Raw genomic sequence first — 26,058 nt, 5'->3', positions numbered from 1 at the left:
TGGGGTGCGGTGTGTGGGGGACGGTGTTCTCTTGGAGAGGAGCAGTGTGAGCAGATGTTACACCCCCGTGTCTAGAAGGTGGGGGGACTTGGAGGACGGCGCTGCTTGTGGGTGGGGAAGGACCCGAGTTATGTAAGAGCACCGAGGGGGTGGCTTGGGGACGCCAACAGAGGCAGGCAGACACCCTTCCCTGGGCCATCAAGGAAGGCGCCTGGGTGCCGTCTGCTGGGGGCCTGGTGGCTGCACTGTGGCAGGTGCGGTGCCTGCGGGTGGTTCTCAGGGTGTCAGGGCGGCGGGCAGGGAGGCCTGGAGGGTGGAGGAACTCCAGTGGGAGGAGCACACTCCCTGAAGCTTGGGGAGGACCCCTGCCCTCTCTGCTTTTGCCCTCCCCTCTCTGCTCTTCGTTCCTTTCTCCACACCAGCTCCCCAGCCATGGAGGAGGGACCTCCTCTGTTCCCGCATTTCCTCGAGACCTCCTGACCCCAACACTAGTCACCACCATGTGACCACAGAGCCGCACATGCCCTGAGCCTTATAGCATCCCAGGGGCTGACGCCGATGCGCTCTCCTCGTACAGGTAGGGCCCCACCTGGCCCACACAGAGAGACAAAGACCTGAGCAGGTGTTGCTGAAATGGTGAGCAGCTGGGGTTGGGTCCAGGCGCCAGTGCCAGCCAGCCTCCAACTAAGTCAGCTTCCTCAAACCCGCTTGTGGGGCTTCTGTGTGGATGACAGCCAGGCCCCTGTCGACCCCAATCTTCGCAGGCGTGGAAGGAGCCGAGGGCGGGGATCGGGGTGGGTGTTCGAGTCCCTCTGTCCCACGGTGCCTTCAGCAAGCTTCTTGGTGCTCCCCCCCATCTGTGCCCCCGTCTGTGGACACTGATTGTGTCTTTGCTGGTCATCCACTCACTCTGCATTTTCACTGGGCGGGAGCCAGGAATCACTCTAGGCCGTGGAACTCCAGCTCCATCTGCACTAACGAGCTGATGGGCTTGGCACCTAAGACCACGAGGCTGACTCCAGCTTGGCATGCTTAATCTTCACAGCTCGTCTCATTTTTCTTCGTTGGTATTTATCTTCGTTCATTGGTATTTATCTGTCTGCTTGTTTATTTCTTCCCCTTGAAGGCCTTGGGAAAGGAGGGAACGCGTCGAAGCTTGAGGGTCTTGGTATTGCCCCATGTTGAGCAGCCGGCCGGGAGTGAGAAGTAGGGGTATCAGGTGCATGTTTGGTTCTAAGTGGATTCTTGTCAAGGGGGGATATTCTGCCCTCAGAGGCTGATAAGCATTGACGTTGCAGCTCCCTGACGCCTGTTGACTCTCTGTGATTCTGCGGCAGCCCCCTCTCAGCTTCTGCTGTTCGTGGGATGTCACAGCGATGACAGTACTTGCCTCTCAGAGCTACCCAGAGGATGTGGCCATATGTCACCTGCAGAGTCCTTTGTTCCTGACACAGAAGATACTTGAGGTTCGTGGCGGTGGCGATTCTTCGTTATGGTCTCAGGGCGATTTTGGAAAAATCACTGAAGGTGGAGGTTGTAAACAGGCCTTTCTGAGCACTGGCTGTATTTCCTTGTACTGGTCGGCAGCTGCCTGCACATGCCTGGTTGTCTTTTAGGCTTGGAGCTGTTTGCAAGTGAGATGGTGATATGAAGAAGTTCTGTGCTGCCCTCGCCCGAGAGGGAGGCCACCAGCCGGTGGCCTGTCCGGGTAGAGATGAGCTGTGGACATAAAATGCAGGCAGGATTTCAAAATGCAGCACTCTGACAAAGCATGTGAACCATCGCATGTGTAATTTCTTACATGGAATGCATATTGACATGATAATACTTTGAATATATTGGGTTACATGAAATACATTCTTGAAATCAATTTCACCATTTTTGGGGAAATTTTAATGTGACTGCTAGAACATGTAATGATCCATGTGCTTGGCATGATATTTCTGTGGGGCAGACTGATGGAAGACCCCCTCCCACACGGATGAGCTGGGATCCCTCCCTGGTCTCTCGGAGTCTTGATATCCTTACCTGTGAAGAGGGAGATTTCCCCGGAAGGTGCCCTGGGACTGAGATTCCAGGAGTCGACGACCTTTTCTTTACCCTTGACAGCACCAGGGAGCCTCTCAGCGAGGCTGAAAAGGGCGCCTCTGGAAGTCAGCAGTGCTGCCTTTGAGAGAGGTCCCAGAGCTGTCTCACTCCAAGTTTGTCCCAGCTACACACCACTGGGGTTTTCGGGGGACACCCTCCAGCTTTGTAAATATGCATTAAAAGAGTAAAAATAAATGCCTTATTTTGTCAACCTTCACAACAACTGTGAGACGCACTTACACAACGCCTCTCACACCGAGGTTCCAGAGCATCACACGGTAAACAATGCACTGGGAGAAAAAGAAAGAAACCACACGCTTAGAGAGTTCAAAGGCAGCAGAGAACTTGTTTTCGTTTCTGGAAAAAAGAAATGCTAACGTGAAGGCCAGGCAACCGGTGCCCGGGGACCATGGAAGAGAACCCGTGGGCATGGAGGTGCCCCGAAGCTGGGGCCACAGGAGCGTCAGGTAACCCTGACATGGACGCCAAAGAACCAAGAGGAACTTCTGGACAAAGGGGAAGAAGGTTAGTGATGAGGACCAGAAGGGCTAGGATGGCCTGGAGTTTTACTGCAGAAGCTAGCTGAGTGAGGTCGTCTCTGGAAACGGGCGTGGACTCTGAAGAACTGACCCCTGGGCCTGGGGCACTGGAGGTGGATGTTCTGATCGGTGTGCAGAACACAGGAGAATCCGTGTTCCCTCCGCCCATCCTGGCCTTGGTTGCCCAGGCCTCCAAGAATAGAGATGCTGCCCAGAGGGCCACACAGACCTGGCGCCTCGGGCGTGGGGCACACAGCGCAGGAGGCACGTCGGATGTCCCTCTTATTTTTATTTTCCATTTTTGACATTGTCCTTCAGTTCCTCCTCCACGCTCCCCGTTAAGCTGTTAAATCACTCCATTTATTTAGTGCGAGTGTTTCTGAGAGCTCATTTTTATCTTGGTGAAAACCAGGCTTGCTCATGGGCACATAATGAAATTGCATAAATATACCCTTAGCTTGGAATCTAATTTATTTTTCCTGTTCATTATGGGGTAGAAGGCCATTATGAAATGTATAACTTTTTTTTTCCAGTGCTGGAATTGAAAGGCTGGGGCTTGGGCTCTTTTTATTCTGATGATTTTGTCCTGATTCAATTTAAAACTGGTTAGAGCTCAAATACTGGAGCGTAATTGACAAAGATCAGTGTGGGTTGTAATGCTAATGTCGCGTCTGCGGCTTCCGCAACTCGACACGATGGACAGTGGGTTAAGCAGCGGTTCCAGCAGGGGATTCCTGGGCCTGCAGAGCTGTCTGGGCCTCAAGGAGAGGGCCGAGGACTTTCCTGTGGCCAGCAGTCACATTCTCTGCTTTGGGTGAGGGTGGGCGAGTGGCATACCGTGGAGTAGGCAAGTTGAGGACACTCCTGACCTGAAGCCCAGAAAGCCTTAGAAATCCCTTCAAGAACATCTGCCCAACCTCTGCTTGTACAGGTGAGGAGTTTGAGCAGCCTATAACCTGGTCAAGGTCATCCTGGCTCCAGCCTCCCCATCCTCAGTCCTGGGTCTCCTCACCATGACAGCAAGTGAATAACATGAAATGAGATACAAACATAACCTTTGGAAGCAATGACTTCGGCCACTCTGTATGAAGTTCATGTGTTGTGTGTTCAGTGCTGGGAGAGAGGGGGACAGAGGCGCACCTGGTAGCTTGAGCAGGTTCCGACGCCCACCATGGCTAAGAATTTGTCAAAGGTGTGACCTGGCCAAGCAGTGGGCAGGAAGCTGGGGCACCATCCTTTTTCCAGGGCACGCCTGATCCTCCGTTAACTGGTCTCCCCCAGTTTGCTGATCATTTTCCGTGTGCCCGGCCCTGCTGAGCTTGGGCACAGAACGGGAAAGGCCCAGACGCTGCTCTAGGAGCTTTGATGTGACATCCTGACTCTCAAATAGGAATTGTGCAGAACATCAGTGTGTGCCAGTCAGAGAATGTTCTTTTGGAGGGTGATGACTGATGATCAAAACATGTGAGTGTGTGTGCATGTGTGCGTGTGCGTGTGCATGCTTGTGATCACTGGGAGGGAAAAAAAAAAAACATCGTCATGGCTGTGACAGGTTTTCAGGGGGAGCTGGAAGAAAAGAATTTAAATTAGAGTTGCAGAGATCTTTCGTTTCCCTCCCCCTGTAACTAGAGTTGCCAGATAAAACCCGGGATGCCCAGTTATATTTGAATTTCAGATGAACAACAAAGAATTTTTTTGTATAAGTAAGTGCCAAATATTGCATGGGACATACCTATATTTTTTTAAATGTTGTTTATCTGAAATTCACAAATGTATCCAAGGATCCTGTGTTTTTGTTTGCTAAATCTGGCAACCCCACCTGTAACAGCAGAGGAAGTAAAAAAAAAAAAAAAAGCTTCATTTTGAAATAATTTCCTTAGTCACTTAAAAAATGCAGTCACATGAATTATAAAGTCATTATTTATTTATTGTATTAGGTCTTCTAAGACAGAAGTGTCTAAAGTGAACCGATTAGTCTTGCTTGCTGCCCCCCAAATCCAGCTGTCTGGGGTGATTTCTGACCTCTGCTACTAGCTGGAAGTGTTCCCTCCCAAAATACCCACTTTGCTCATGCTGACCAACCCATGTGCATATATGCACATATGTCATTTTCATGTGCTGTGTATTTTCCTGGCACTTTCTGCTTTTTTGAAGAAAATCCCAGAAGGAGAATTATTGGGGCCAGGGGCATGTATATCTTAAGTTTTAATAACTACAGTTGAATTGCTTTACAAATTTGAAAGTATTTTCAGAATTCGCCATACCATGCGAGGATTCTTTATCCTACACCCATACTAGTATCAGTTATTATTATTTCTTAAAATATTTGCCAGTCTAAGGGTACAAAATAGCATTTAAACTTACATTTCCTCAACTCTAGGAAGGTTGATAATATTTTTTCTGTTTATTATTTATTTGCATTTGACTTCTGTGAACTATCTGCCCATGTGCTTTATCTATGTGTCCATGGAGAATTTTCTTTTTTATTTGTTCTGGGGTACTCTTTACATATGGTCCACTCTCAGACTTTGACTATAGTATGCTGTCTTGGAGTTGCTTCTGGACTAGCTGTGTTAACCCATCACCTGATCTTGGAGCCTTAGACCTGAGCTTCTCACGGCAGTGGCCTTCTGGGTCTAACGACAATTGTAGACTTCCAACCCCATCTGGGTGCCTAAGGTCTGCTGACTTGTTTGTCTGAAATTCCTGGGTTTAAAGGAATCATGTGTGACTTGAGAGCCTCTGTTAGTGCTTCACTGCCCTGGTGCTGCCCCCCAAAACAGTGAGCAGCCCTGGATAGCTTTCAAAACCCCACCTCTCTTTATTATCCTGCTTTCTCTGCACACACAGAAAGCTCTGCCCCAGAGGAGGGAACTGGGCCTTGGGAGGAGGCAGCACTGAGGGTGTTCTGCTCTGACCGTGGAAATCTCCCCAAGAGCCACGTTTACCGTGTAACTCCGCAGCAAGCTGTCTCAGGGCTGCAGGGTGGAAGCAGGAGAGACGAGAAGTCTCCAGGTCCCCCAGTTCACTCCAGCCATTAACTCATTCATTCATTCAACAAGACTTTGTCAAGCTCCAGGCGCATACACAGACCCTACCCTGTGATCAGGGAGCTATCAGTTGCTGGGAGAGAAGTCTTTATACGATAGCACAGATTTTGCTGACAGACTGGCTGGGACCAACTCTTCTTCCATCTGTCTCCCACAGCTGGGGGGCTTATGTTTGCAGGATAGGTGAATCACAGCCCCAGAGCCCTACCTAGGGCGAGGGGCTGTCGGATGCCCACCCCACCCTCTCAGCCAGAGTCTTGAGTCCCTGCACCTTCCCTCTCTAGCACCCCCAGCTTCGTGTCTGCAGCACCCTGTTTGTGTTTGGGGAAGGGCATCTTCCTAGGACATTTGTGGCCGGTTCTGTATCTTGCTTTAGGAAAAGATGGTGGCCAGTGGGGCTCGCTTAGCTGGGGTGTGAGCGGGGGGGCACACACATGACAGGTGGGCCCTTGAAGCCACCAGGAGCCTTGGAGAGGCAGGGTGGGTGGGGGTGGGCCTGCTGCCATGCTCTAATTATTCAAAGGTCTGTCATGTGGAGGAGGAAGTAGGTTTGTCCCTTTGTGTTCAAAGGCAGAAAAAGGATGTGTGGGTGCAAGCTCTAGGGAGACAGAGTTTGGTTCTGAGAGATGTGAACATCAGCAGGACTCAGGAGGCTGTCAGGACTCCACCCTGGGGCACTGAGCAGAGGCTGGCTGGCATGCAGGTGATGGAGGTGGGGAGACAGGCCTGGCACTGTGTGCCCGCCCACCTTTGACCTTCCAGGAGAGACCTACACTGTGTTTTTTTGTGCCCTCATATGTCTAAGTCCTAACTCCGGGGACCTGTGAATGAGATCTTATTTGGGAATAGGGTCTTTGCAGCTTTAACCAAGCTAAGGTGAGGTCATACTGGGGTAGGGTGGGCCCTAAATCCAGGGACTGGTGTCCTTATAGGAAGAGAAGAGGACATACAGCACAGACGGTCATGTAAGGGCAGAGGCAGGGATTGAAGTGATGCGATGCAAGCCTTTCCAGAGTGCACAGTGCTGCCGACACCTTAGTTTCAGGCTTTTGGCCTCCAGGGCTGTTCAAGAATAAAACTGTGTTGTTTTAAGCTGCTCAGTTTGTGGTAGTTTGTTACGGTAGCCCCTGGAGACAAATACACCAGTCAAGCAGGTCAGTGTCCAACCTTCTGTGTTGCATAGAAGATGGAGGAGGTAAGAGGGGACTCTATTCAAAGTGGTGGGCTGGGTGTGGTCTGAGGAGCCCATGGGCTGGCTCCTCTCAGAGCCTTTGGTGCCTTATTCAATGGAAAGAAGCCAGTGGCTGGCAGCCTGAGAGTCAGGGGAAACCTGGCTTATCCACCTGTCCATTGGCATGATGGAGCACCTTTGACAGAACTGATGTGGCCGCAAGGACGTGTTTACTGAGCTACACTTAAGCAGGCCCCACGGCTGGCAGCCTTACAGGGTGTGATCGTACGTTTTGCTGGAGGGCACACGTGTTTTACAGATATTGCCAGGACTTTGTGGCCCAAAACAAAGGTGTTATGGGCCACATCATCACCAAAAGTTGGGTGAAGATTAGTATAATGGGGGTTCTGGAGCCTCACTGTCGGGTCAAGGGGATGGCACTTTATCATCCCCACCCCTCTGTGAAGTCACTTAATTTTAGCTGTGAATGGAAAAGAGAAGGGCAAGGAGAGAGGGTGTCTGGGTGTGTAAGAAGTTTTGGAGGGAGGAACTGTGCCGACAGACCTGCGGTAGCTACTGTTCACGGGCAGAGGGGGCTGGGGCCTTCGAGTGGCCTGCAGAGGGGAGACCAGCCCCTTCCCCAGAGGCTGGCTTCTGACTGAGGGCTCGTCTGCTCCTAAAAGAAGAGGGGACCCTCCCACTGCCTGGTGGACCCACTAACAGTGTGGACTCTCCCAGCCCTGCTCATCCAGTGGCCCCACAAACGTGGACCCCACAGTCCTCCTTGGGCCCCAGCACATGTGTTAGCATGGTTGTCCTCACCCAGGCGGCTTTGTCTTTGGGAGCGGGCTGTCCTGTCTTGCTCTATGCCCCCCAGCATGTGGCCTGGCCAGGCCCTGTGGGCATGCAGCTGGCCTGTGAGCCCAGGCACCTCAGAGGGGCAGCAGGGCCGCTTTCTACCCTCCAGATCGCCTGCAGAGCTGAAGGTTGGGGTGAGTGTTCTGGGTGGTGAGGGAGAGGCTGAAGGTCTAGTGAGAGTGAATGCAGCATCTCATGATGACCTCTCAGAGGGCAGGCAGAGAAGAGCCTTGCTGGGGAGATGGCCCTGCAGGCCGATGGCTCCCAGGGGTGTCCAGGCCCTCTCGCTTCTTACTGACCTGGGCTTGGTGCAGGGAGAGGGAGGCCACCCTGACATCAAGACTGAGCATTCGGTCCACGGGAGGCCCTGTGCTCTTAGCGGCGACTGGTTCTGGCTGATGAGACTAGAGGAGTATCTTCCAGCGTGGAGAGTCAGCTTCTGTGAACGGTTCTTGGCTTCTAAGAGGGGCCTCGGGATGTTGCTATGGATCTACTGCAGCCATCCTGCTCTCCGCCTGACGGGAGTTGCAGGACCTGTGTCCTGGTGACAGAGAGAGGTGCTGGCTCACCCACCTCTGCACCAGCCCCAACCTGGACTTCCTGTCCAGGAAGTGGATCCCAGGGTGTGGGATCACTCTAGGCACAAGGAGGCCTCCACGTGGGACCCGGAATCTGTGTCTCCCAGGGCCGCCAGCATCCCAAGTCGCTGGGCCTTGTTCTCCCTGGGCTCAGCCTCTGGGGCTCTTTTTAAAGTGGTTCCCACCTGGGCAGAGGTCCTCCATCTTTATTTCATCAGTGGCAGGTTGGAGCTTCCCTAAAGTGCACAGGAAAGATAAGCAATAAACCAGAAGCTGCAGTTGCTCAGCGTCCATGATGCTTTGCAAGCGTGGATCTGTGCTCCCAAGGACACTGCTGTTGGGTCACAGTGGCTCTGAGGCTGGCACAGCTTACCGCCAGTCACCCTTGGTTCTGCCCTAGGCCGATCTCCTCCTTGGGTTTTCAACCAAGCTGTGGGGACCAGTGGTAGGAAGAGCTGCTGGCAGATCCTGGGGCCAGACCTGGGTGGGGAGGGGGCGGGATTCCCAGCGCCTCCAGCTCCCCGGCTCCTCCTGCTCTGGTGAGGGTCTGAGTCTGTGTGGAGCGGCTGTCAAGGCTCCAACCCCTGGTTCCCAAAGGGGAACCCCATGTGTTTGGCCCCAGGATTTCTTCTGACACTGGGGAAGCCCCCTTTGCTCTTGGAGTTGGCCTCAGCTCTGACCCCTATAAGCTCCCTCGTGTTCTCCATTCATTTACCCTTCTTCTGTGGGGCTCCCGGTGAGACCACAGTGGGAGAGACCCCAGGGGCTCTACCTGTGCCTCGTCCAAGAGGATCTCCGGGGGGCCATCCCCAGGCTCTTTGCACCTCATCTATTGTCACCGAGAAACAGCAGACCACAGCCCACGCGCCCATGTCCCACTTGAGGAACATGCCTCCGTCCTGGCAGAGCAGCTGCGAGTCCTGTGAGTCCTCCTTGGGCTCAGGAGGCACTCAGGTTCCTCGCTCCTCCCACCTCCACTTGCGGCCCCTCTGGGTCTCTGCTTGGGGAATGGCTTGACAAAGTCCAGATGACTGCAATCTTGCTGTCCCCAAACCACTCTAGACATCTTACTTGAGGTCTTAGCCTGCTTCTGCAGCCATGACAGAAGAGTGCAGACAGGGTGGCTTAAGCAGCAGGAGTTCGCCCTCACAGTTCCAGAGGCTGAAGTCTGAGATCACGGTGTGGTGTGGTCAGGTTCCAGTGAGGGTCCTCTTCTGGCTTGCAGACTGCTGCTTTCTTGATGACCTCACATGATGGAGAGAGGGCTCTGGTGTCTCTTCCTATTAGGGTACTAATCCCATCACAAGGGCCCAATCCCCAGGCTTCCTCTAACCCTGATCACCTTACACCTCCAAATACTGTTCCATTGAGGGTGAGGGCTTCAGTGGGCTTCTCCAACGGCTCGGTGGTAAAGAATCCGCCTGCGGTGCAGGAGCCTCAGGAGCCGCAGGAGACACAGGTTCAACCTCCCTGAGTCATGAAGATCTCCTGGAGGAGGGCATGGCATCCCACTCCAGTGTTCTTGCTTGGAGAACCCCATGGACAGATGAGTCTGGAGGGCTAGAGTCCATAGGGTCACAAAGAGCTGGACGTGACTGAAGCAACTTAGCATGCATGCACGAGGGCTTCAACATGTGAATTTTGAGGGGACGCAAGCATTCAGTCCATGACACCTGCAGTGAGAGGAAGTCAAGTCAGTCCTTCAGAACGATGATATTGTTTATATCTAAAGACACCACTAGCCAAGGGGAGCCTCCTGCCCCTTGAGCTCAGATCAAGTGTAGAAACATTCACAGTATTAGTTCTAAAGGTCAGTAGTAAAACCTTTTCACTGTTGCTCAGAATTGATTACCTTTCATACATGTACATCCCCACCCCAATATCATTTATCCATCAACAAATTCTCAGATATCCCCTGTTGCCTTTATACACACACACACACACACACACAGACCTACACACACAACTCTGGACATAACCCCTTATTGTTTTAAATTACTCTATTCTTTTGCTTCTCAGAACTATAGAGATCATGCCTAGGTAGCCTGCAAGATCTTTGGATGTGCAGATCTGGCTGTTTTCCTCACTGATCCATTTCAATAAGAGAAGGTCTCAGAGAAGGGGGCTCTCTTTTGAGGGTCATGTCTTAAATCAAGTTTGTTTTTTTTAAATATTGTAGAATTTGGACTACAGAGGAAAAAAACTTTAAAAAATAATATTTTTCTGTAATCATAGAGCTGATTTGTTGACAAAGGGCATTTTCCTGTTTAATGCTTAATTGTAGTGTTCTGTGTTATAAAATTTTCCTTTCCTGTCTTCAGCCATCCTTTTAGTATTCTTTGGCTAATTCAGTCATTAAAAAATGATGTTGTGGAAAAATACTTAGTGATTTAGTATGAGACATAGTTAAGTGAAAAAAAAAAGTTATAAAATGGAATGTACAGTATGATCCCACTTAGTACCAAAAATATATATTCTATGCATAGGAAAGTCTGGGAGGGTATTATGCTCAAAATGTTAACAGGAGTTATTTCGGGGTAGTGGGATTGTGGGTTATTTTAAATTTTCTTCTTTTTGCATAAGTGTAGTTTCTAAATTTTCTGCAGTGAATATGTATTCCTTTTATAATAAGGACAAGATCACAGATCTTGTCAAAGGCTGTTCAGATTCTCTGACCACAAGAGGCCCAGTTTGCTCCTCCTGTGCTGGACAGCTCCCATGTTCAGCCCGGGGCTGCCCACCAAAAATTTCCCTCCCATACTCCTGGGACTCTGGGCTGGGCAAAACTGATGCTGGTTTTCCCTAGTACTGAAGTGACTTGGTGACCCCTCCCTGACAGGTGGGTTTATCACCACCCTCCTTGATGGGCCTCTAGTCCTCTACTGTACCCACGTCAGCCAATGGTTGTGCTGGTGTCATGGCTGGCTAGGTCCAGGGGCGTGGCTGGGGCTTGGCCTCAGGAGGATTTCTGAAGCCTGGACAGTCCCCCCCACCTCCCATCCGCAGTGCTGGAGGAGGGCTTGGCTCCCAGCCCTGCCCGCAGCTAGGAAAGATGGACAGATCAGCCTGTCCCATCCCCAGGGTGGTCCTATGAGAAAAGCAAAGGACGGAGCCTCCGTGGTAGAGAAGGTCAAACCCCAGCTCCCCCACCAACTAGCTCTTCATCGACTCTCTGAGTCTCAGCTTCCTTAACCTACAAAATGAGGGTGATGCTGTGAAAATGAGATGAAATACGAGGTTCAAGGACCTCGGGTGGGGCTTGAAACAGGGCAGGTACTGAGCATATATGCCTCCTCTTTCTCCCCTTAAGGAAGGCATAGTCCAGTTGGGGACACACCCACCCTGGTATAAATCAGTGAAGTCCACTGGGGAAGCTTCTACATGTCAGTGGACATTCAGTTCCAGATTGATGAGGGCTCTTTTCAACAGGAGTCATTCATTCTTTAACACACATGCATGTACGCACATATGTTTTTAACAGTCACCTGACAAAAGAGAGTCATGGAGCAGCCACTGGTCCCTGTGGCCTTGCCTGTGTCTGGGAGTCTAGTGTGCAAGTGATTCAACAGTAGCCACCCCTGGACAGGGCAGCAACCAAGCTCTCCAGCATCATCAAGACAGAGGCCCAGGCTCTCTACTCTGAAGGCGTGGGCCTCCCTCACTGGCCAGGTCATCTTCCTCTCCTCTGACCTCATAAATATCATCCACTGCCCAGTCCACTGGCCTTGGACCTTGGATCTGTCCACTTGTCTCCATTTCCTCAGGTACCAGCAACCATTGTCGGCTTCCATGGCTGCAGCCTTGATGCTTCTGTCCTGCGGTGAGAGGCACCCTCTTCCACTGCAGGTCTGCTCATGCTGGCCCCTCCCTCACCTATCTGTGCTGCCCAAGGGCTCTGAACAGTCCAGCCTGGCTTTGCTGCAGGCCACCCCACCCTGCCTTTAGGGCCAGCACATGGGGTACATTACAACAGGGAATCTTGGCCTACCTCTCCCCCTCCTTCCCCAACTCCTGTGCAGTTCTCTCACAGATCTATCATGCAGAGGACCACTTTGGGATGTCCTGGAGAAACAGGTGACAGATATTATGGTGGTTCTGGTGAGACCTCCCTAAAAGAAATTGGATAAGGGCTAAAGAAACGCCGAGGAGGGCACTGGGCCATCTGCTCTGCTTCCTGGAAACCTGAGCCCTGACACAGCAAAATCTGGCCATGAGTATTCAGATCACATGAAGCCCCTCTCTGGCCGCAGCCCCCTCTTGAATTGGTGTTTGCTCAAGCCCATCGCTGGTGAGCGTGTTTGTGTGCGTGGAGGAAGCTGGTCAGGTGAGCAGCTGGTCAGGAGGGAAGTGTTTCAGAGATGGAGGTGAATCACTGCGAACATGATTGGATTTACAAAAATTGGTTTGACACAAATTTTCAGGAATCCATCTGGGCTCCATGAGAGGTAGAGCTGTTCCCTTTTCTAGATTCCCAGGAAGCTTATGTTCTGGGGAAACTGGGTGTATTTGCTGCCAAAAGAGGTTTTATTTTTAGCCGAATGTGAGAAAGGGAAGGGGGGCCCAGCGGTGGGGGCCGAGGTGCCCTGAGTGGAGCCCTGCTGGTGGGAATAGTGGCGGAGAGGGCAGCCCGAGAGGTGGGGACCGGGCCCTGGCCTCAGAGGGTCTGCCGCCTTTTTCCTTCGGGGGAGGACGGTTCCCTTCTGCAAGTGTCTCTGTGGGCTGGGATGCGATGGTGCGGCCACTCTCCTCCCCCGACTCGTGTGCTAAGATGAATACCAAACGCTACCAGCCATCACGCGTTCTAAATTTACAGGGTGCTTGTCCTTCACTGGTCGCTTAAAAGTGAAGCTGCCTTAGATGACGAGGATGCTAAAGCTGGAGCAGCGTGACAGCTGCCAGCTTCGTGGGCCCCACCTGCTGGCCTGTGCCGCCCTCCCCCGAGCCCTGCGGCCTCCTCACCCAACCTGAGCCTCCGGGGTGGGGCAGCGGTCAGAGGCCACAGGGAAGGGTGGGCTTGCAGTTGGAGCCCCCGTTCCCTGAATGCAGGCACAGTCTGTGTGGGGACTGAGACGTAGGATCTGGGCACTTGGCAACAACACTGATGTTTCTCTGGGCTGCACCTCCCAGCCGGGAGCCTGCTGTTCTATTTTCCTCACCACCAGAACCGGCCAAGTCCTCGGCCTGGTGGAGCCCTGCAGGGGCAACACCCCAGGAGGGCTTGAGGGGGCACAGACCGGCACCAGAATGCCATCCCCTACATCCACCACCAAATCCCAAGCTGCTTAGATTCCACTGCTGAGAAAAGACCCTCTTAAGATGCATGTGGTCTTGGAGGAGCCGTCCCCCCCACCCCTGAACTCCCAGAGGCCCATCATCTGTGCACCCTCAGCACTCTCTTCATGCCTTATGGTTCTGTAACGAGGACCCATAGGAGCTTTATCAGGGTTCCCCCAGCCCTGCTATGTACACCCCGAGGGCTAGGACAGAGTCTCATTGTCTCTGAACCCCCAGGGCTGAGACAGGCCAGTGCCCAAGGATGGAGTGAGTAAAGGAACTGGGGAGAGCCCACCACTCACCCTGGTTTCTCCTGGTCTGGCTCGTGGGGCTGGCTTGCCTCTTATTGTTGAATTTCGTGGATGGATTTCACCACAGCCTCAAAATAAAATACTGTCAACTGAGCTCCAGGTGAGCAATCGCTGGGCATGGGCTGAGGCATGAAGAGGGAGATGGCGTGGTGCTGGCCCATGTGCATCTCATACACTCGAGGGGGGCTGGACACATGCACCGTGTTGGGTGGATGAATGCTGGCGGGTGTTTATTCACAGAGCGCTGAGAGTGATGAGAGAGGGTGAGGAACGGCATTTTGAGTAAGTCACGCCCCACCCCCCACCAACCATCCCAAAGCCTCATCACAACTCTCCATGGCAGGAAGGGCTGCTGGCCTCCTAGGTGTGCATGACCAGAGGGAGGAGGGCCAGAGGCCTGGGGCGTCTGGACCCTTGCAGACGATGGGTGGAGTGCAGGGAGCGGGGGTGGCGGAGCATGTGTGGGCAAGAGAATGATGTGGGATTCAGAGAATGGATCTCAGCAGGCTCAGTGGATGGGGCTATCCAACTCTAGTGCCAAGAAAGCCCTTCAAGCAGGGCCCCCTGGCTGGGTGTGGACCACCATCACCCTTTTGAACCTGCTGGACCATCAATTGTAGATGAAAGTTTTTCCCTAGGCTTGATGTTTGTCTTAAAGATATTCTGTCCCCATGGGTTTTTGTCTTTACTCTGAAATTCTCTTAGTTTGGGCTTACTGTCCTGAATCACATCAGAAATGCTTAGTAACAACTTTCCGGCCTGTTCCCTTCTCTGAAAACACAGTTTTACATCCAGGGACCAGTGCAGGGTCCTTACCCTAGCTTGGCCTCTCCAGAGTTCATGGAGCTTGCACTCACTTTGCCAGAACTGAGGTTTTTTCCCCCAAGGTGGGTAAAAGGAAAACACTGTGGGCATATCCTCCTCTCCATGGGGGCTGTACTCCTTATCTCTGCATCCCTTAAAAATCCTCCCGTCCAGGCTTTGTGTAAGTTCAAACCAGCTCCTGTAGAGTTGAAATGTTCTGGAGCAGGGCTCTGTAAACTAGCTCTGTCAATGGCCAGGTGGTTAGTATTTTAGGGCCAGGAGGTCTCTGTCACAACAACTTAACTTGGCCATCAGTGTGAAAGCCACCGTAACATGTAAATGAATGAATGTGGCTATGTTCCAATAGCTTTGTTTACAAAACAGGTGGAAAGCTGTGTTTGTCCCCTGGCCTTGGTTTGCTGACCTATTGTAGAGCGTCCAGGGACTCTTGGAAGCCTTTGGGTTGGTCTATTTCCCTTTGGGGGACAAAAGGCTCTTCTTCCTTTTCTCCCTCATGCCTCCATGCTCAATGTGAGTTTCCTTGACTGGAAACACTGCTGACGTTCCCCAGCATCACCCCCCATGGCATGTGTGTAAGCCTAGCCCCTTGTCTCCTTTGGAAGGTCTCTCTTCTTGCACAGACTTGAGTCTGCTACCCGGGTCTGCGGCCCAGCTACTTCCCCATGACCCCCTCCCCACTTTCATAGGCACTCCCCTCTGCACTTCAGAACTGGCCAGCTCCTGTACTGGGCACCTTGCTGGTGGCCTGCTGCCCCAACCAGTCTGTAACTCCCTCCCTTCTTTGTCTGAATTCCTCTAGACACTCCTGGTCCCCAGTTGCCTCTCTCCTGGGAGCCATAGAGCTGGTTCCTTGGGTGTTTGAAAAATGCAGGTTCTAAGTGATGACTTGTTTCCCTGAATGCCTCTCTTAACCCCTTACTGGAAGTCTAGACTTTGCTTCCTGTAAGGTCTCAAATTCACCTGTAAGCCAGGTGATTTATGTGGGGTGGGGCATAAGCCTTTCTTGGGCTTTGTAGCATCTTGTCAAACAAAATAATCTTTTCCCTCCTAACTTGTCTTTGGAAATAACTGTAGACTCACAAGAAATTGAAAAATCAGTGCATAGAATCCTAGGTACCCTTCATTGGGATGAAAGTGAGTTTTTGATGTCAGGAGTATCCTTTGGGCACTAAAAGAGGTCTAAAAAGAAACAATTTGGAATTGACTCTGAGTGATGTCTTCCTGCCCCATTTGCACCTGCTCACTGTTACCTGGGAGCAGTTTCTTAGTCCTCCTGCCTTCATCCTGCCAGAGGGTTTTTGAGCAGGGCTTTGGAGGCACAGTGGGCTGGGAAAATAAACATTGCCTCAGTTACAGTGACACCTGGGAAGTCTCAGGTGGGAAGGAGAGGCACTTGGAAGGGCTGTGATATGGAGGTGTCAGCAGGAAACTGCTTCCCTGAAACCTTTAGGGGAAAATCTTTCCTGGCCTCTCCTGGCTTCTGGTGGCTGCCGATAGCCCTCGATGTTTCTCAGCTTGTAACTGCATCACTCCAGCCTCTGCATCTGTTGTGACATGGCCGTCTCCCCGTCTCCGTCCTCTCTTCTTGTAAGGACACCAATGATATTGGATTAAACGCCCTATTCTACTGTGACCTCATCTTAACTTACATCTTATTCTATCTACAATGACCCTGTTTTCAAGTAAGGTCGCATTGAGAGGAACCAGGGGTTAGGATTTCAACGTTTCTTTTGGTGGGTGGGTGGGGAGGGACACGATTCAACACACAGCAAACACAGACCAAGTAGAAAGAGGGAGAGGTCAGGATTCCATGTGCTGCTCTGCTGGGACCCCACCGTGCCCCCTCCCTTTCTTCTCGGAGCCCCTCCCGGCTAGTTTTAATGAGGTGCTGCCTGACGGCAGACTCACTGAGAAGCACTAACAGGCGCACTCTTCTATTATTGTGGCTGCCAGCACTCCAGGACCAACTGGGTTTACAAAAATAAAGTTGTATCATCTGCTGCATGTACCGCATCCCCTAAAACAGGTTATTAAGGGGAAGTGGGGAATATCGGAAACAGATGGAGGAGTCTTTGATTTGCATAAGGTGCCATTTGCATGGCTCAGAAGCCTCTATGGAGGGAATAATGTATAGAAATACACATACGTAAACCCTCGGTTGGGAAACAGAGGCACACTGATCAACCACAAAAATAGATGTGAGGGAGACTGGGCTAGGAGGGAGAGGGAGAGAGAGGCCGGCGGGGAGAGGATAACAAGCAAAACCGGTGCCCAGCACAGAACTCCCAGCACAGCTGTGGGGCCGCCCTCCCTCCAGCTCCTTTTCCAGCGCTGTGGTTTCAGAGCTGATGGATTTTATACATGCAACGGCAGGATGGTATTTCCGAAAGATCTGGCTTTTCTTTTCTCTCCCAGAAGGGCAATTGGTTTAAAAAAAAGACAAGAAAAAGAAGAGCATAGTTACCAGCAAGCTGGCTGGATGATCCTGGCAGACAGAAGTTTGTGTGCGTTCTTGGGGTCCCCTGGTGCAGAGAGCTAGTCCTGCACACAGAAAGAGACAAGACTGAGGAATGCAGAGAGTGGTGATCCTGCCAGGCGAGGAGAGGAGATGAGAGGGCGGGCTCAGGATGGTGATACCTGATCTCAGGGTTGGCCGGTGGTGGCGGCAGGGGGAGTCCTGAGGGTCTGCCACCTGTGAGATCCTTCTGTGTCCCAGCCCCTCACAGTCCTCAGCCTCGCTGACTGATGCTGAGAGCAGGAGGGGCGGGGCTGGTGTCACATGGTGGTTTTGTCCCACACTTTCTCACGTGCCTGGTTCTCTCACCAACACAGGTGTCACTGGAAGGTGGGAGGTGGGTCACTGTCTGCACAGGGTCCTCTGCAGGGACCAGGACAGCCCTGGTTCCGCTGCGCTCTGACCCTTTAATTGTATGTACCAGGGTGACAGAATTCAGAGCCAATGTCTGTTTCATGTCCAGCCGCTGGGACATGGTTTAGCCAGAACAGAACTCCTTCCACCTCCCACCTACCTTTCCTATGTTGATTCCAGGGTCTTCTGCGCTGACCATTCTGAAGTCTGTGTTGACCAGACACTTCCTAATTTTTGACCTGTTTCAGCAGTGGGATGGTGGCTACTCCTTGGCTGGGCATGTGGACTGTTGTCCTGCCATCACTCTCTGTTAGTGCCTGTTGATGAGGGAGTATCACCCCACCTAACTCCCCAGGGTTTAATACCATGAGAGAGGTGACCAAATGTATGGATGGCTCTGTTGGGGTCGCCTCTCCTTTGGGAAGAAGCCACTTGGCTCAGTGCCATGGCCGTCCTCCGCATGAGCCTTGTGAATGCTTTCCACTGGCCTGCTGGCTAAGGCAGCTGGTTGACCACCGTGGGGCCATGCTCCCCCTGGGGAATGGAGCTGTTGCTGGAAGGAGGCCACCCAGGGCTCCAATCCCCAGGCCTCACATTCCTGGGGGGTCACGTGACTAGTTCTCCCTCATGGGCCGTGAGTGGAAGTGATGCCTGCCCCTTCCCGGCAAGGGGGTGGGTACTGGGGGGCAACCTTGTTTCTCGGCTCTTGTCCCTGGGCTGTGGCTGAGACCTGGGTAACTGTGGGGCCCTGGGCCCTGCGTGGGAGCTGAGGCTGACTGTGAGGGGTGCTGTGATGTGAAGACCTGTGGACAGCAGTTGACATGTCCTGGTGAATCCAACTGCTTTCCCTATGCTTTTCTACCAGGCTGAATGTTAGTGGTTTCCATACTGGATGGGTGACATCTGCAGCATCTTACTAGTTGTTATCTCAAGAGATTGGTCAAAATTCTAAATAAAAATGAGTTTCCCTGCCTTTTGGTTTGAAATTTATACACAGGACATACAGTCAGACAAGAAAAGAGATTTCCATTACAAAACTCCAAGCTTAGAAAAATAGATGGTAATGAGTGGTATTAGAATATACTTCCCAAAGAATTCTAGTCAAGTGCCTTTAAGACATTGAGATCCCGGCAAGCGTGAAAACTTCAATTTGATTTACATGTACATGATTAGAGAGTGCTTCAGAGGTGCAGATAGTCCTCCACTATTGGGGGAGGAATAGGGGTAAGAGAAAGCTCTGTGGTGAGAAATGAAACTGAAATTGCCAGGGCACAGCCCCTATGGAAAGAACAGGAATCATTTTCTTGGAAATGAGGATCACGGGCTTTCTCCCTTGTTGGGAAGCTCACTGGTAAATCCAAGTAATCTCAGCAGGGGGGCCTGCCAGGTGATGTGGAGGTCTTTGCCGTCTGGCTCATCTGGTCTGGAGTGCATTAGAGATTGTCGTCACCTGACATACCTGTGGTCCTTTAATTTACAGCAGCCTTGTCAATCAGGGGAGGTTTTACACCCAGGGACATTTGGCATTGTCTGGAGACATCTCTGATGCTCACAGCTTGGGGGGCAATGGCAGTGCTCTGGCATCTAGAGGGTGTAGACCACGGACACTGCCCAACACCACACTGTGCCCAGGATGACCCCACCTGCCACCTGTCAGTGGTGCTGAGGCTGAGAAACCCTGACTTATAGGGGCATCTGGCAAGGTTGGGAGGTGCTAGAGGACCCTTTCTGTGTGAAAGCCATGAAGACAACTTTCTTTAAGCACCATGTTGGGCACTTGTCTGATGGTGAATTATACGTGGGAATCCTTGTTTTTGAGTTATGTGACTGTGCCTGTCCTGAGCATGTGCCTGGGAAAAGTCTGTAAGAGGGGTGACTTCTCTACTTCTCAAGGCATGAGGCGGGGCAGGGCTGCTTTTATAATTGCGTCCCTAGCCGAGGCGTTTGCTTCCAGATGCAATGCCCTGTGTTCAGTCTAGACTCAGTGCCGTGCCGGAGGCACCAGTCTGGGACCCAGCATTCCACACATCGTTGGCGGGGAGCAGCTTTCACCACTTGAAGCTGATGTCCCAGGGAGGGTACCTTGCTGACTATTCAAGAACACTGCTTTGCAATGGACCCCCAGGGTGGACGTGCTGGGCAGGAGAGAGAAGCCATTGTCTTGCTGTTTTTTCTCCTCTTAAAACCGCTGAAAGGCTGGAGCAGAGCTCAGCTGCCTCTACCAAGCAGGGCGGATGGGGGAGAGGCTGTGTTAGGCACATAGGAAGCTGCTTGCCCACGTTAATGCTGGTACTGTTTATAAACATTGGTTCTAGGAAACCAGCTCTAACCTGCGGTTTGTCTGCCGTGTGTTGGTAAACCTGCCCGCACATCACTCTTGGCAGTACTCTTCTGTCAAACTCATTTCTTATCCAAATGGGGAATGGAATGATTTCATTATTCCAGAACTCTCCAGAATCCTGGGTCCCACTCCCTGGAGGGGAGAGTGGAAGTTTCCTATCACAGAAGAAGGGTCTGAGGATCATTTAACCCAACTCTGGTTTTAACAATGGGGAAACTGAAGTCCAGAAGGGAAAAGCAAAGACGTGGTCACAAGTGTAGGCCTGAAATCCTGGCCTTTTGTCTCCCAGAACAAAGCCTACTCCACCTAGGAGGCGAAAACATAGGCCCTCTTAGGGGTGTCTGGCCCTGAGGGCAGGAAGCAGGGGTGAGATTCAGGACACAGAGACTGTGGGAGGTAAGGTACCAGGATGCTGGACATCCCGATATTGGCCAGTTGGAAAGGTTTGACTTTGATTAGTTTTGCATTTCATCAAATTGCATTTAATTTGTTTTTGCTGGTCTTCCACTCTCCCATTGGACAGGCAGCTGTGTCACCCCTGGTCATACTCCTGGCATCTGGGCATTTGCCTAATGCTCAGGGCTTGGGCTTAGCAACTCCTGTTGAATGAACCAATGGATTCCTTGATCTGTTCTTTGATCAGCTCATGGGGACACTGAACTTGAAAGAAGGAAACTCACTGACTAGAACTTTGGTCTTTTTACCATATGCTGTAGACTGGATATTTCCAATCTCCCAATATTCACATGTTTAAAATAATCTCTGACGTGATGGTATTAGGAGGTGAGAGCTTTTGTGATGTGATTAGGTAATCAGGGTGGAGCCCCTGTAAATGGGATTATGCATGTGTGCTAAGTCACATCCTACTCTTTGCAACCCTAGGGACTGTAGTCCACCAGGCTCCTCTGTCCACATTCTATCCCACAGTTCTGGGAAGCCTGAGATCAGGTGCTGGCAGTTTCTGTGTCTGATGAAGGCTCTCTAGCCGTGGATGTCTCACCACGTCTTCACAAGGCAGAGAGAGACTGTCTCTTGGGTCTTTTCTTCCAAGGGCACTAATCTCATCATGAAGGTCCATCCTCATGGCTGACTCACCCCCTCTTCCAACAGCCCACCTCCAGATAGCATCCCATTGGGGGTTAGTGTCAACATGTGGTACCTTCAATCCACAGAGTGGGGGTGGCCCCATGGAGCCCCTGGCCCTGGTGTCAGCAGGAGAGTTTCTGTGTCTCGAGATGGAGCTAGAGACTTGGAGATACTGAGGAGTGCTTTTGAGGAGGAAGAGACTCTTTAGACTCTTAGACTCGGGGCATGGTGGTGCCTTCAGTGAGACTTCACTGCAAAAGGCTTCTATAGTCAGAGCAGTTTTCAGAACAGGCGTCAGCGAGCAAAGACACCTGGAGATTGTGAGTCGTCTGGGGCACCCAGTGCCTCCCAAGCACTATTTTCTAGCCTTGGAGGCATACACACTTTTAGGAGCATTTCATCAACTCAATGGACATGAGTTTGTGCAAACTCCAGGAGATGGTGAAGGACAGGGAGGCCTGGTGTGCTGCAGTCCGTGGGGTCGCAAAGAGCCAGACATGACTGAGTGACTGAACAACAGCCGGGGTGCAGCCCTCTACCATGGCCTTAGTTAATTCCTACCTCCTGTCCCGCCCCATACCGTAACTGAGATGGGCTGCCCCACAGTGGTGGGCGTAATAGGTGGGCTCCCTTCCTGGATCCTGGAGCAGTAACTTCATTGAGAAATTTGCATGTCTACTTCACCCTCAATGGGAATTTGTCAGGCTATGCAATGAAAGGTTAAACTATATAGGATTTTTAATGACCTGAAATAATTTACCTGTTTATATTAGCAAAAAAATAAATTGAGAATATATAAATATTGAGTCCCAATAGGACTGTATACAAACACTCATTGCTCAAGTCATCCTTTAGACAGTGGGTTTTGCCAGTACGTAATGGATTATGAAATGGATAATGCCCATTGATCCTGTAATCCCATTTCAGGAAACATGGAGTGCAGAAGTTGCTCAAATACCCAGTATTCCTTGCACAAGGATACTTATATCTGCACTAAAAAGTGGGAAATATTTAAACACACTGTTAATAATGTGTTATCTTCAAGAATGACAAGTTTGCTGATTATATATTTACATATTAATAGAGGATGAGATGGTTGGATGGCATCACTGACTCAATGAATATGAGTTTGGGTAAACTCTGGGAGTTGGTGATGGACAGGAAGGACTGCTCTGCTGCAGTTCATGGGGTTGCAAAGAGTCGGACACAACTGAGTGACTGAACTGAACTGAGAAGAACCTATTGAAATAATGCCAAATTAAAACTGAGTCATATAAAACAGATTCCTGACAATAACGAATGTAGGTCAATGATAGGAGAACTGCGTGCCCTTCTGTTTGTCCAGTGGCTTTTATATGACTTGCTGCTGTGGTCCAGGCCCTGGGAGGCTGGGATAGGGGACAGTGAATGCAGACTTCCCTGCCTTGAAGGGCCTGTTGACTAGTGGTTGGCAGAGTCGGCTAAGTCAAGGAATTCCAGGCTGAGTGACCACTGCTCAGCAGGGTGAGGCCTGGGGACAGCTGCGTGCTGCCACCCCTCCTGGTGCCCCTTCCTGGAGGACGGGTGACCAGGAGAAGGTCAGATGTGTGTGCGCGAGGGCAGGACATGTGGGGTGCACGCAGAAGCCCAGGGCGGGAGGAAGGAGAAGGCGTGGTAGGACGGGGGGCCCACCTGGGGGTTGCGTGACAGAGGGCAGAGTGAGATACAGGAGTGAGGGATGGAGACAGGCAGGCTGGTCGCCTAGATGGGCAGTGCGCACCTGCTGCTTTTGCGTTAGTTAGGTCACCTGTGCAAAAAACTTTTTTATAATAGCTTTAATGAGGTATAAATCACACACCATACAACACACTCATTTAAACCATTCAGTGGTTTTGTGTATATTCAGAGGTGTACAGCCACCACCACAGTCCATTTTAAAACACTTTGTTGCCCCAACACCACCGAAAAAAAGCCCCGTGCCCTTAAGCTGTCACCTTCCAATCCTTCTATACCTCCAGCTCCTGGCAATCATGAATCCACTTTCTCTCTCTTCAGATTTGCCTGTTCTGGATTTTTCATCTAAATGGAATCATATGACTGGTTTATTTAACTTAACATAATGTTTTTATATGTTATTCTTTAATTGACACTAAAATCCAATTTGGTACTAAAGTGTTCTTAAGAGAAAAATAATACGAGTCCTTTCTGGCTAGAAAAAGGAAATTCAACTTCCTTCAATTAAAAAAAAGTAGCCATGTATTAGACGGAAGGGCTTGGTAGAGAGCATGGCTGAAGATCCAGAGGCTGAATTTTTTCAATGTTAGTCAGTCTCCAAACCGGTGCCCCCAGGCCTGTGACTTGGGGAGAGGTGGGAGGCATGGCGGGAGGGCTCTCCTGGCTCAGGTCATGACGGGTCACAAGTGGGGAAGGGGTGTAGCTTCCTGAGTGAGGGAACCACGATGTGGCCCTCCTCCTCACCACTCCTATCTTGCACCCAAGCTCTCTGGTCCCTGCCTCTGAGAATCAGTGCTGTCTATGGTGTGACCACCCCATGGGGCAAGACGGCGGTGAATTTCCAGAGAAGGGGTGCTTGGACATTAATTAAACACAGACCACCATGCACCCCTTCGCAAAGGGCTGTGTTTTTTCCTTATTTCCTCCCTTTCACTTTGTACCCCCCTGTCCCTAACTGTACCCCTTCTTGTGCTGGATCGGCAAGAGCTTGCTCGAGCGTTTGTGGGCTGCTCACTACCTGCTTCTCATGCCTTTCCTTTATCCAGCCATTTGCTCCTCCTGGTTAGGGTTAGAGTTAGGTTTGGCAGGTCCTGAATCACAGCCCCGCACCTGGAACCCAACCCCTCTGGCCTGCAGTCCCAGCGGCCTTACTATTACCCCATTTCCATCCTGGCCTTGATGGAGCTCTTTTATCCCCATCCCACTTTAGGGTAACTGCATGAGAGATAAAGCCCTTATTTTTATATTGTTTTTCCTATTATGACATTCTTCTTATTGTAGAAAAGTGGAACAATACCAAACATCAGAAAGAAAAGAATCCCTCTTTCATCCTGCTACCCTAAAATATAAATAAATATGACTCTCTCTGTGTTTATGCATATTTTACACGTGCCTGTGCTCTCTCTTTCTTTGTGACCACAGAGTCCTGGTCCTGCTCCTGCAGTCCTTGCTGACTTTCTTCCTGGTCCTGCACTTCTGGAGGAGCCTCGCATGGCCGGGATGGCGGGAATTAAAAAGCAACACTTTTCCTTAAAGTCGCCCAGTAGATATTTATTGAGCACCTAATGTGTCCCTGGTGCTGTTCTGCAGGCTGGGGAAACACAGGGACCTGGCTCACCCTGCTGGGAGTTCCGGCCACAGGGAGCCATGGGCTCATGTTTGTCTGATGAATCAGAGCAGGAGCTTCAGGCGCCCGTCATGTCCCAGGTCAGGCACTCCCCTGCCTGGCTTCATGCACATGGCCTCCACCATATGTCGTCTCTGACTGTTTCCCGCCTGTGCCTCTTCTTCATCACCTGATCTGGAGACGGGGGCTATTTCAGTCCTTTTAGGTTGTGTAATCTCAGCAATTACACGACACCGTGACCTGACCTCCACTCATCCAGAACTTTTTATTATGCTCCAAGTGCTTAAGTGCTCTCAAGGATCCCGGAAGTGGTTTTTGTTCTTTTTAAAAGAAATTTTTATTAAGGCATAGTTGATTTACAGTATTGCATTAGTTTCAGGTATACAGCATGGTGGTTCAGTTATTTCAGTAATTTTGCAAATTACTTTCATTCTGGGTTATTACAAGAAATTGAATATAATTCCCTGTGCTAAACAGTAAATCCTTGTTGCTTATCTATTTTATGTATGGTCATTTCTGTATGTTAATCCCATACTCCTAATTTGTTCCTCCTCTCCTCCCCCTGGGAGGTGGTTTTTAAGCTTCTGGAGCAGGAAGCCAACGAATTCCGTGTTTGCATGTTGTGTCCCCCAGGGGTCGGGGGCACAAGCTTGGAAGGCCCTGCCCAGCCCTGCCACTCCCCAGCTCCGTCTCCCTGGACACCCGCATGCCCTCTCTGAGTGTCTTGGAAGCAAAAGAGCCCGTTGTGCCCCGGGCCTGGCTCCAGAGCCGGAGCACAGGGCACAACCGTGAGGTCCTCACTCTTAGTGAGTCAAGGGTCAGGGCTAGTGATGCAGACCTGCCCAGAGAGGAAAGTCCTGGGGTAGGAGCTCTGCTGTCCACCGAGAACCTCCTGGGGCGGGAAGTACAGGCAGCTTCTTGGCCTCCCTTAGCCTCCAGTTCCTCCCCATCTGCTAATGGAGGAAGTCAGACTAGCTGGTCTCCTGGTGCCTTCCAGCTCCAGGACCTCGGATTCTGGGCCAGAGGGCTGGAGCCATCTGCTCACCCACCTTTTGGGGGACGGTCCCTCGGGGTGCTCCCTGCTACAGCTGCTCCTCGATGTCAGTCATGCTGTCATTTCAACCAACTCTTACCTGGACTCAGTGTCTCCTGAGTGTCTGAGGGAGACTCTGAGTGTGTGTGTGTGTGTGCACGCACGCATGCGTGTGCACACCAAGTGTGCTGTGTCCTTTCTGCGTTCTGCCCTTCTCTGTGTCTCTGGGGCTCTCCCCAGACGACCAGGAGAGGCTCTGACAGTGGGAACGGGACCAGCTTTGCTCCTGTGCCACCTGCAAAGCCATGCAGGGACCCAAGCTCAGAAGGGCCGGCACTTGATATGAAGCTCTGCTGTTTCTGTCCTGCAATGTGAGCAAAAGCCTGGAGTTTTCCTTTTGTTCTGAGGCCTGCAACTCACGTGGCCGGTCCTGGTGGAGACCCCTCGCTCACAGGGTGACATGTCAAGTAGAAGCCCCGGCTGGCAGAGGCGCCCACCATGCTCTTTCCTGCAGCCTTGGAGGGGCGCCCAGCACTAATCTCGCCCTCATGCCTGGCCAGCTGAGGCCGAGTGGCAGGGGCTGGCCTCTTGGTGGCGTGACGCTGGATGACTCCAGGCTCAAGTGGCAGAGGACATCAGTCACTCTCAGGCCTGTGTCCCTTTGCTTTGGGCGGGGCAGAGGGGAGCTGGCTGCT

General features: G+C 51.5%; 1 non-coding gene and 1 pseudogene across 1 annotated transcript; both read right to left on the bottom strand.

Annotated features, from left to right (window-relative positions):
- Nucleotides 1-10,048: 10,048 nt before the first annotated feature.
- Nucleotides 10,049-10,124, bottom strand: LOC136150444 (small nucleolar RNA U2-30; annotated as a pseudogene).
- A 173-nt stretch (nt 10,125-10,297) lies between these two features.
- LOC136150446 (small nucleolar RNA U2-19) lies at nt 10,298-10,376 on the bottom strand. The gene has a single exon (XR_010659868.1). It is a non-coding gene; the product is annotated as a small nucleolar RNA U2-19 (small nucleolar RNA).
- Between the last annotated feature and the right edge of the window lie 15,682 nt (nt 10,377-26,058).

The sequence above is a fragment of the Muntiacus reevesi genome, chromosome 18 (assembly GCF_963930625.1).
Source record: "Muntiacus reevesi chromosome 18, mMunRee1.1, whole genome shotgun sequence".
NCBI classification, from domain to species: Eukaryota; Metazoa; Chordata; class Mammalia; order Artiodactyla; family Cervidae; genus Muntiacus; species Muntiacus reevesi.
The sequence above is the reverse complement of the archived record's forward strand: the minus strand, read 5'-3'. Positions and strand labels throughout refer to the sequence as shown.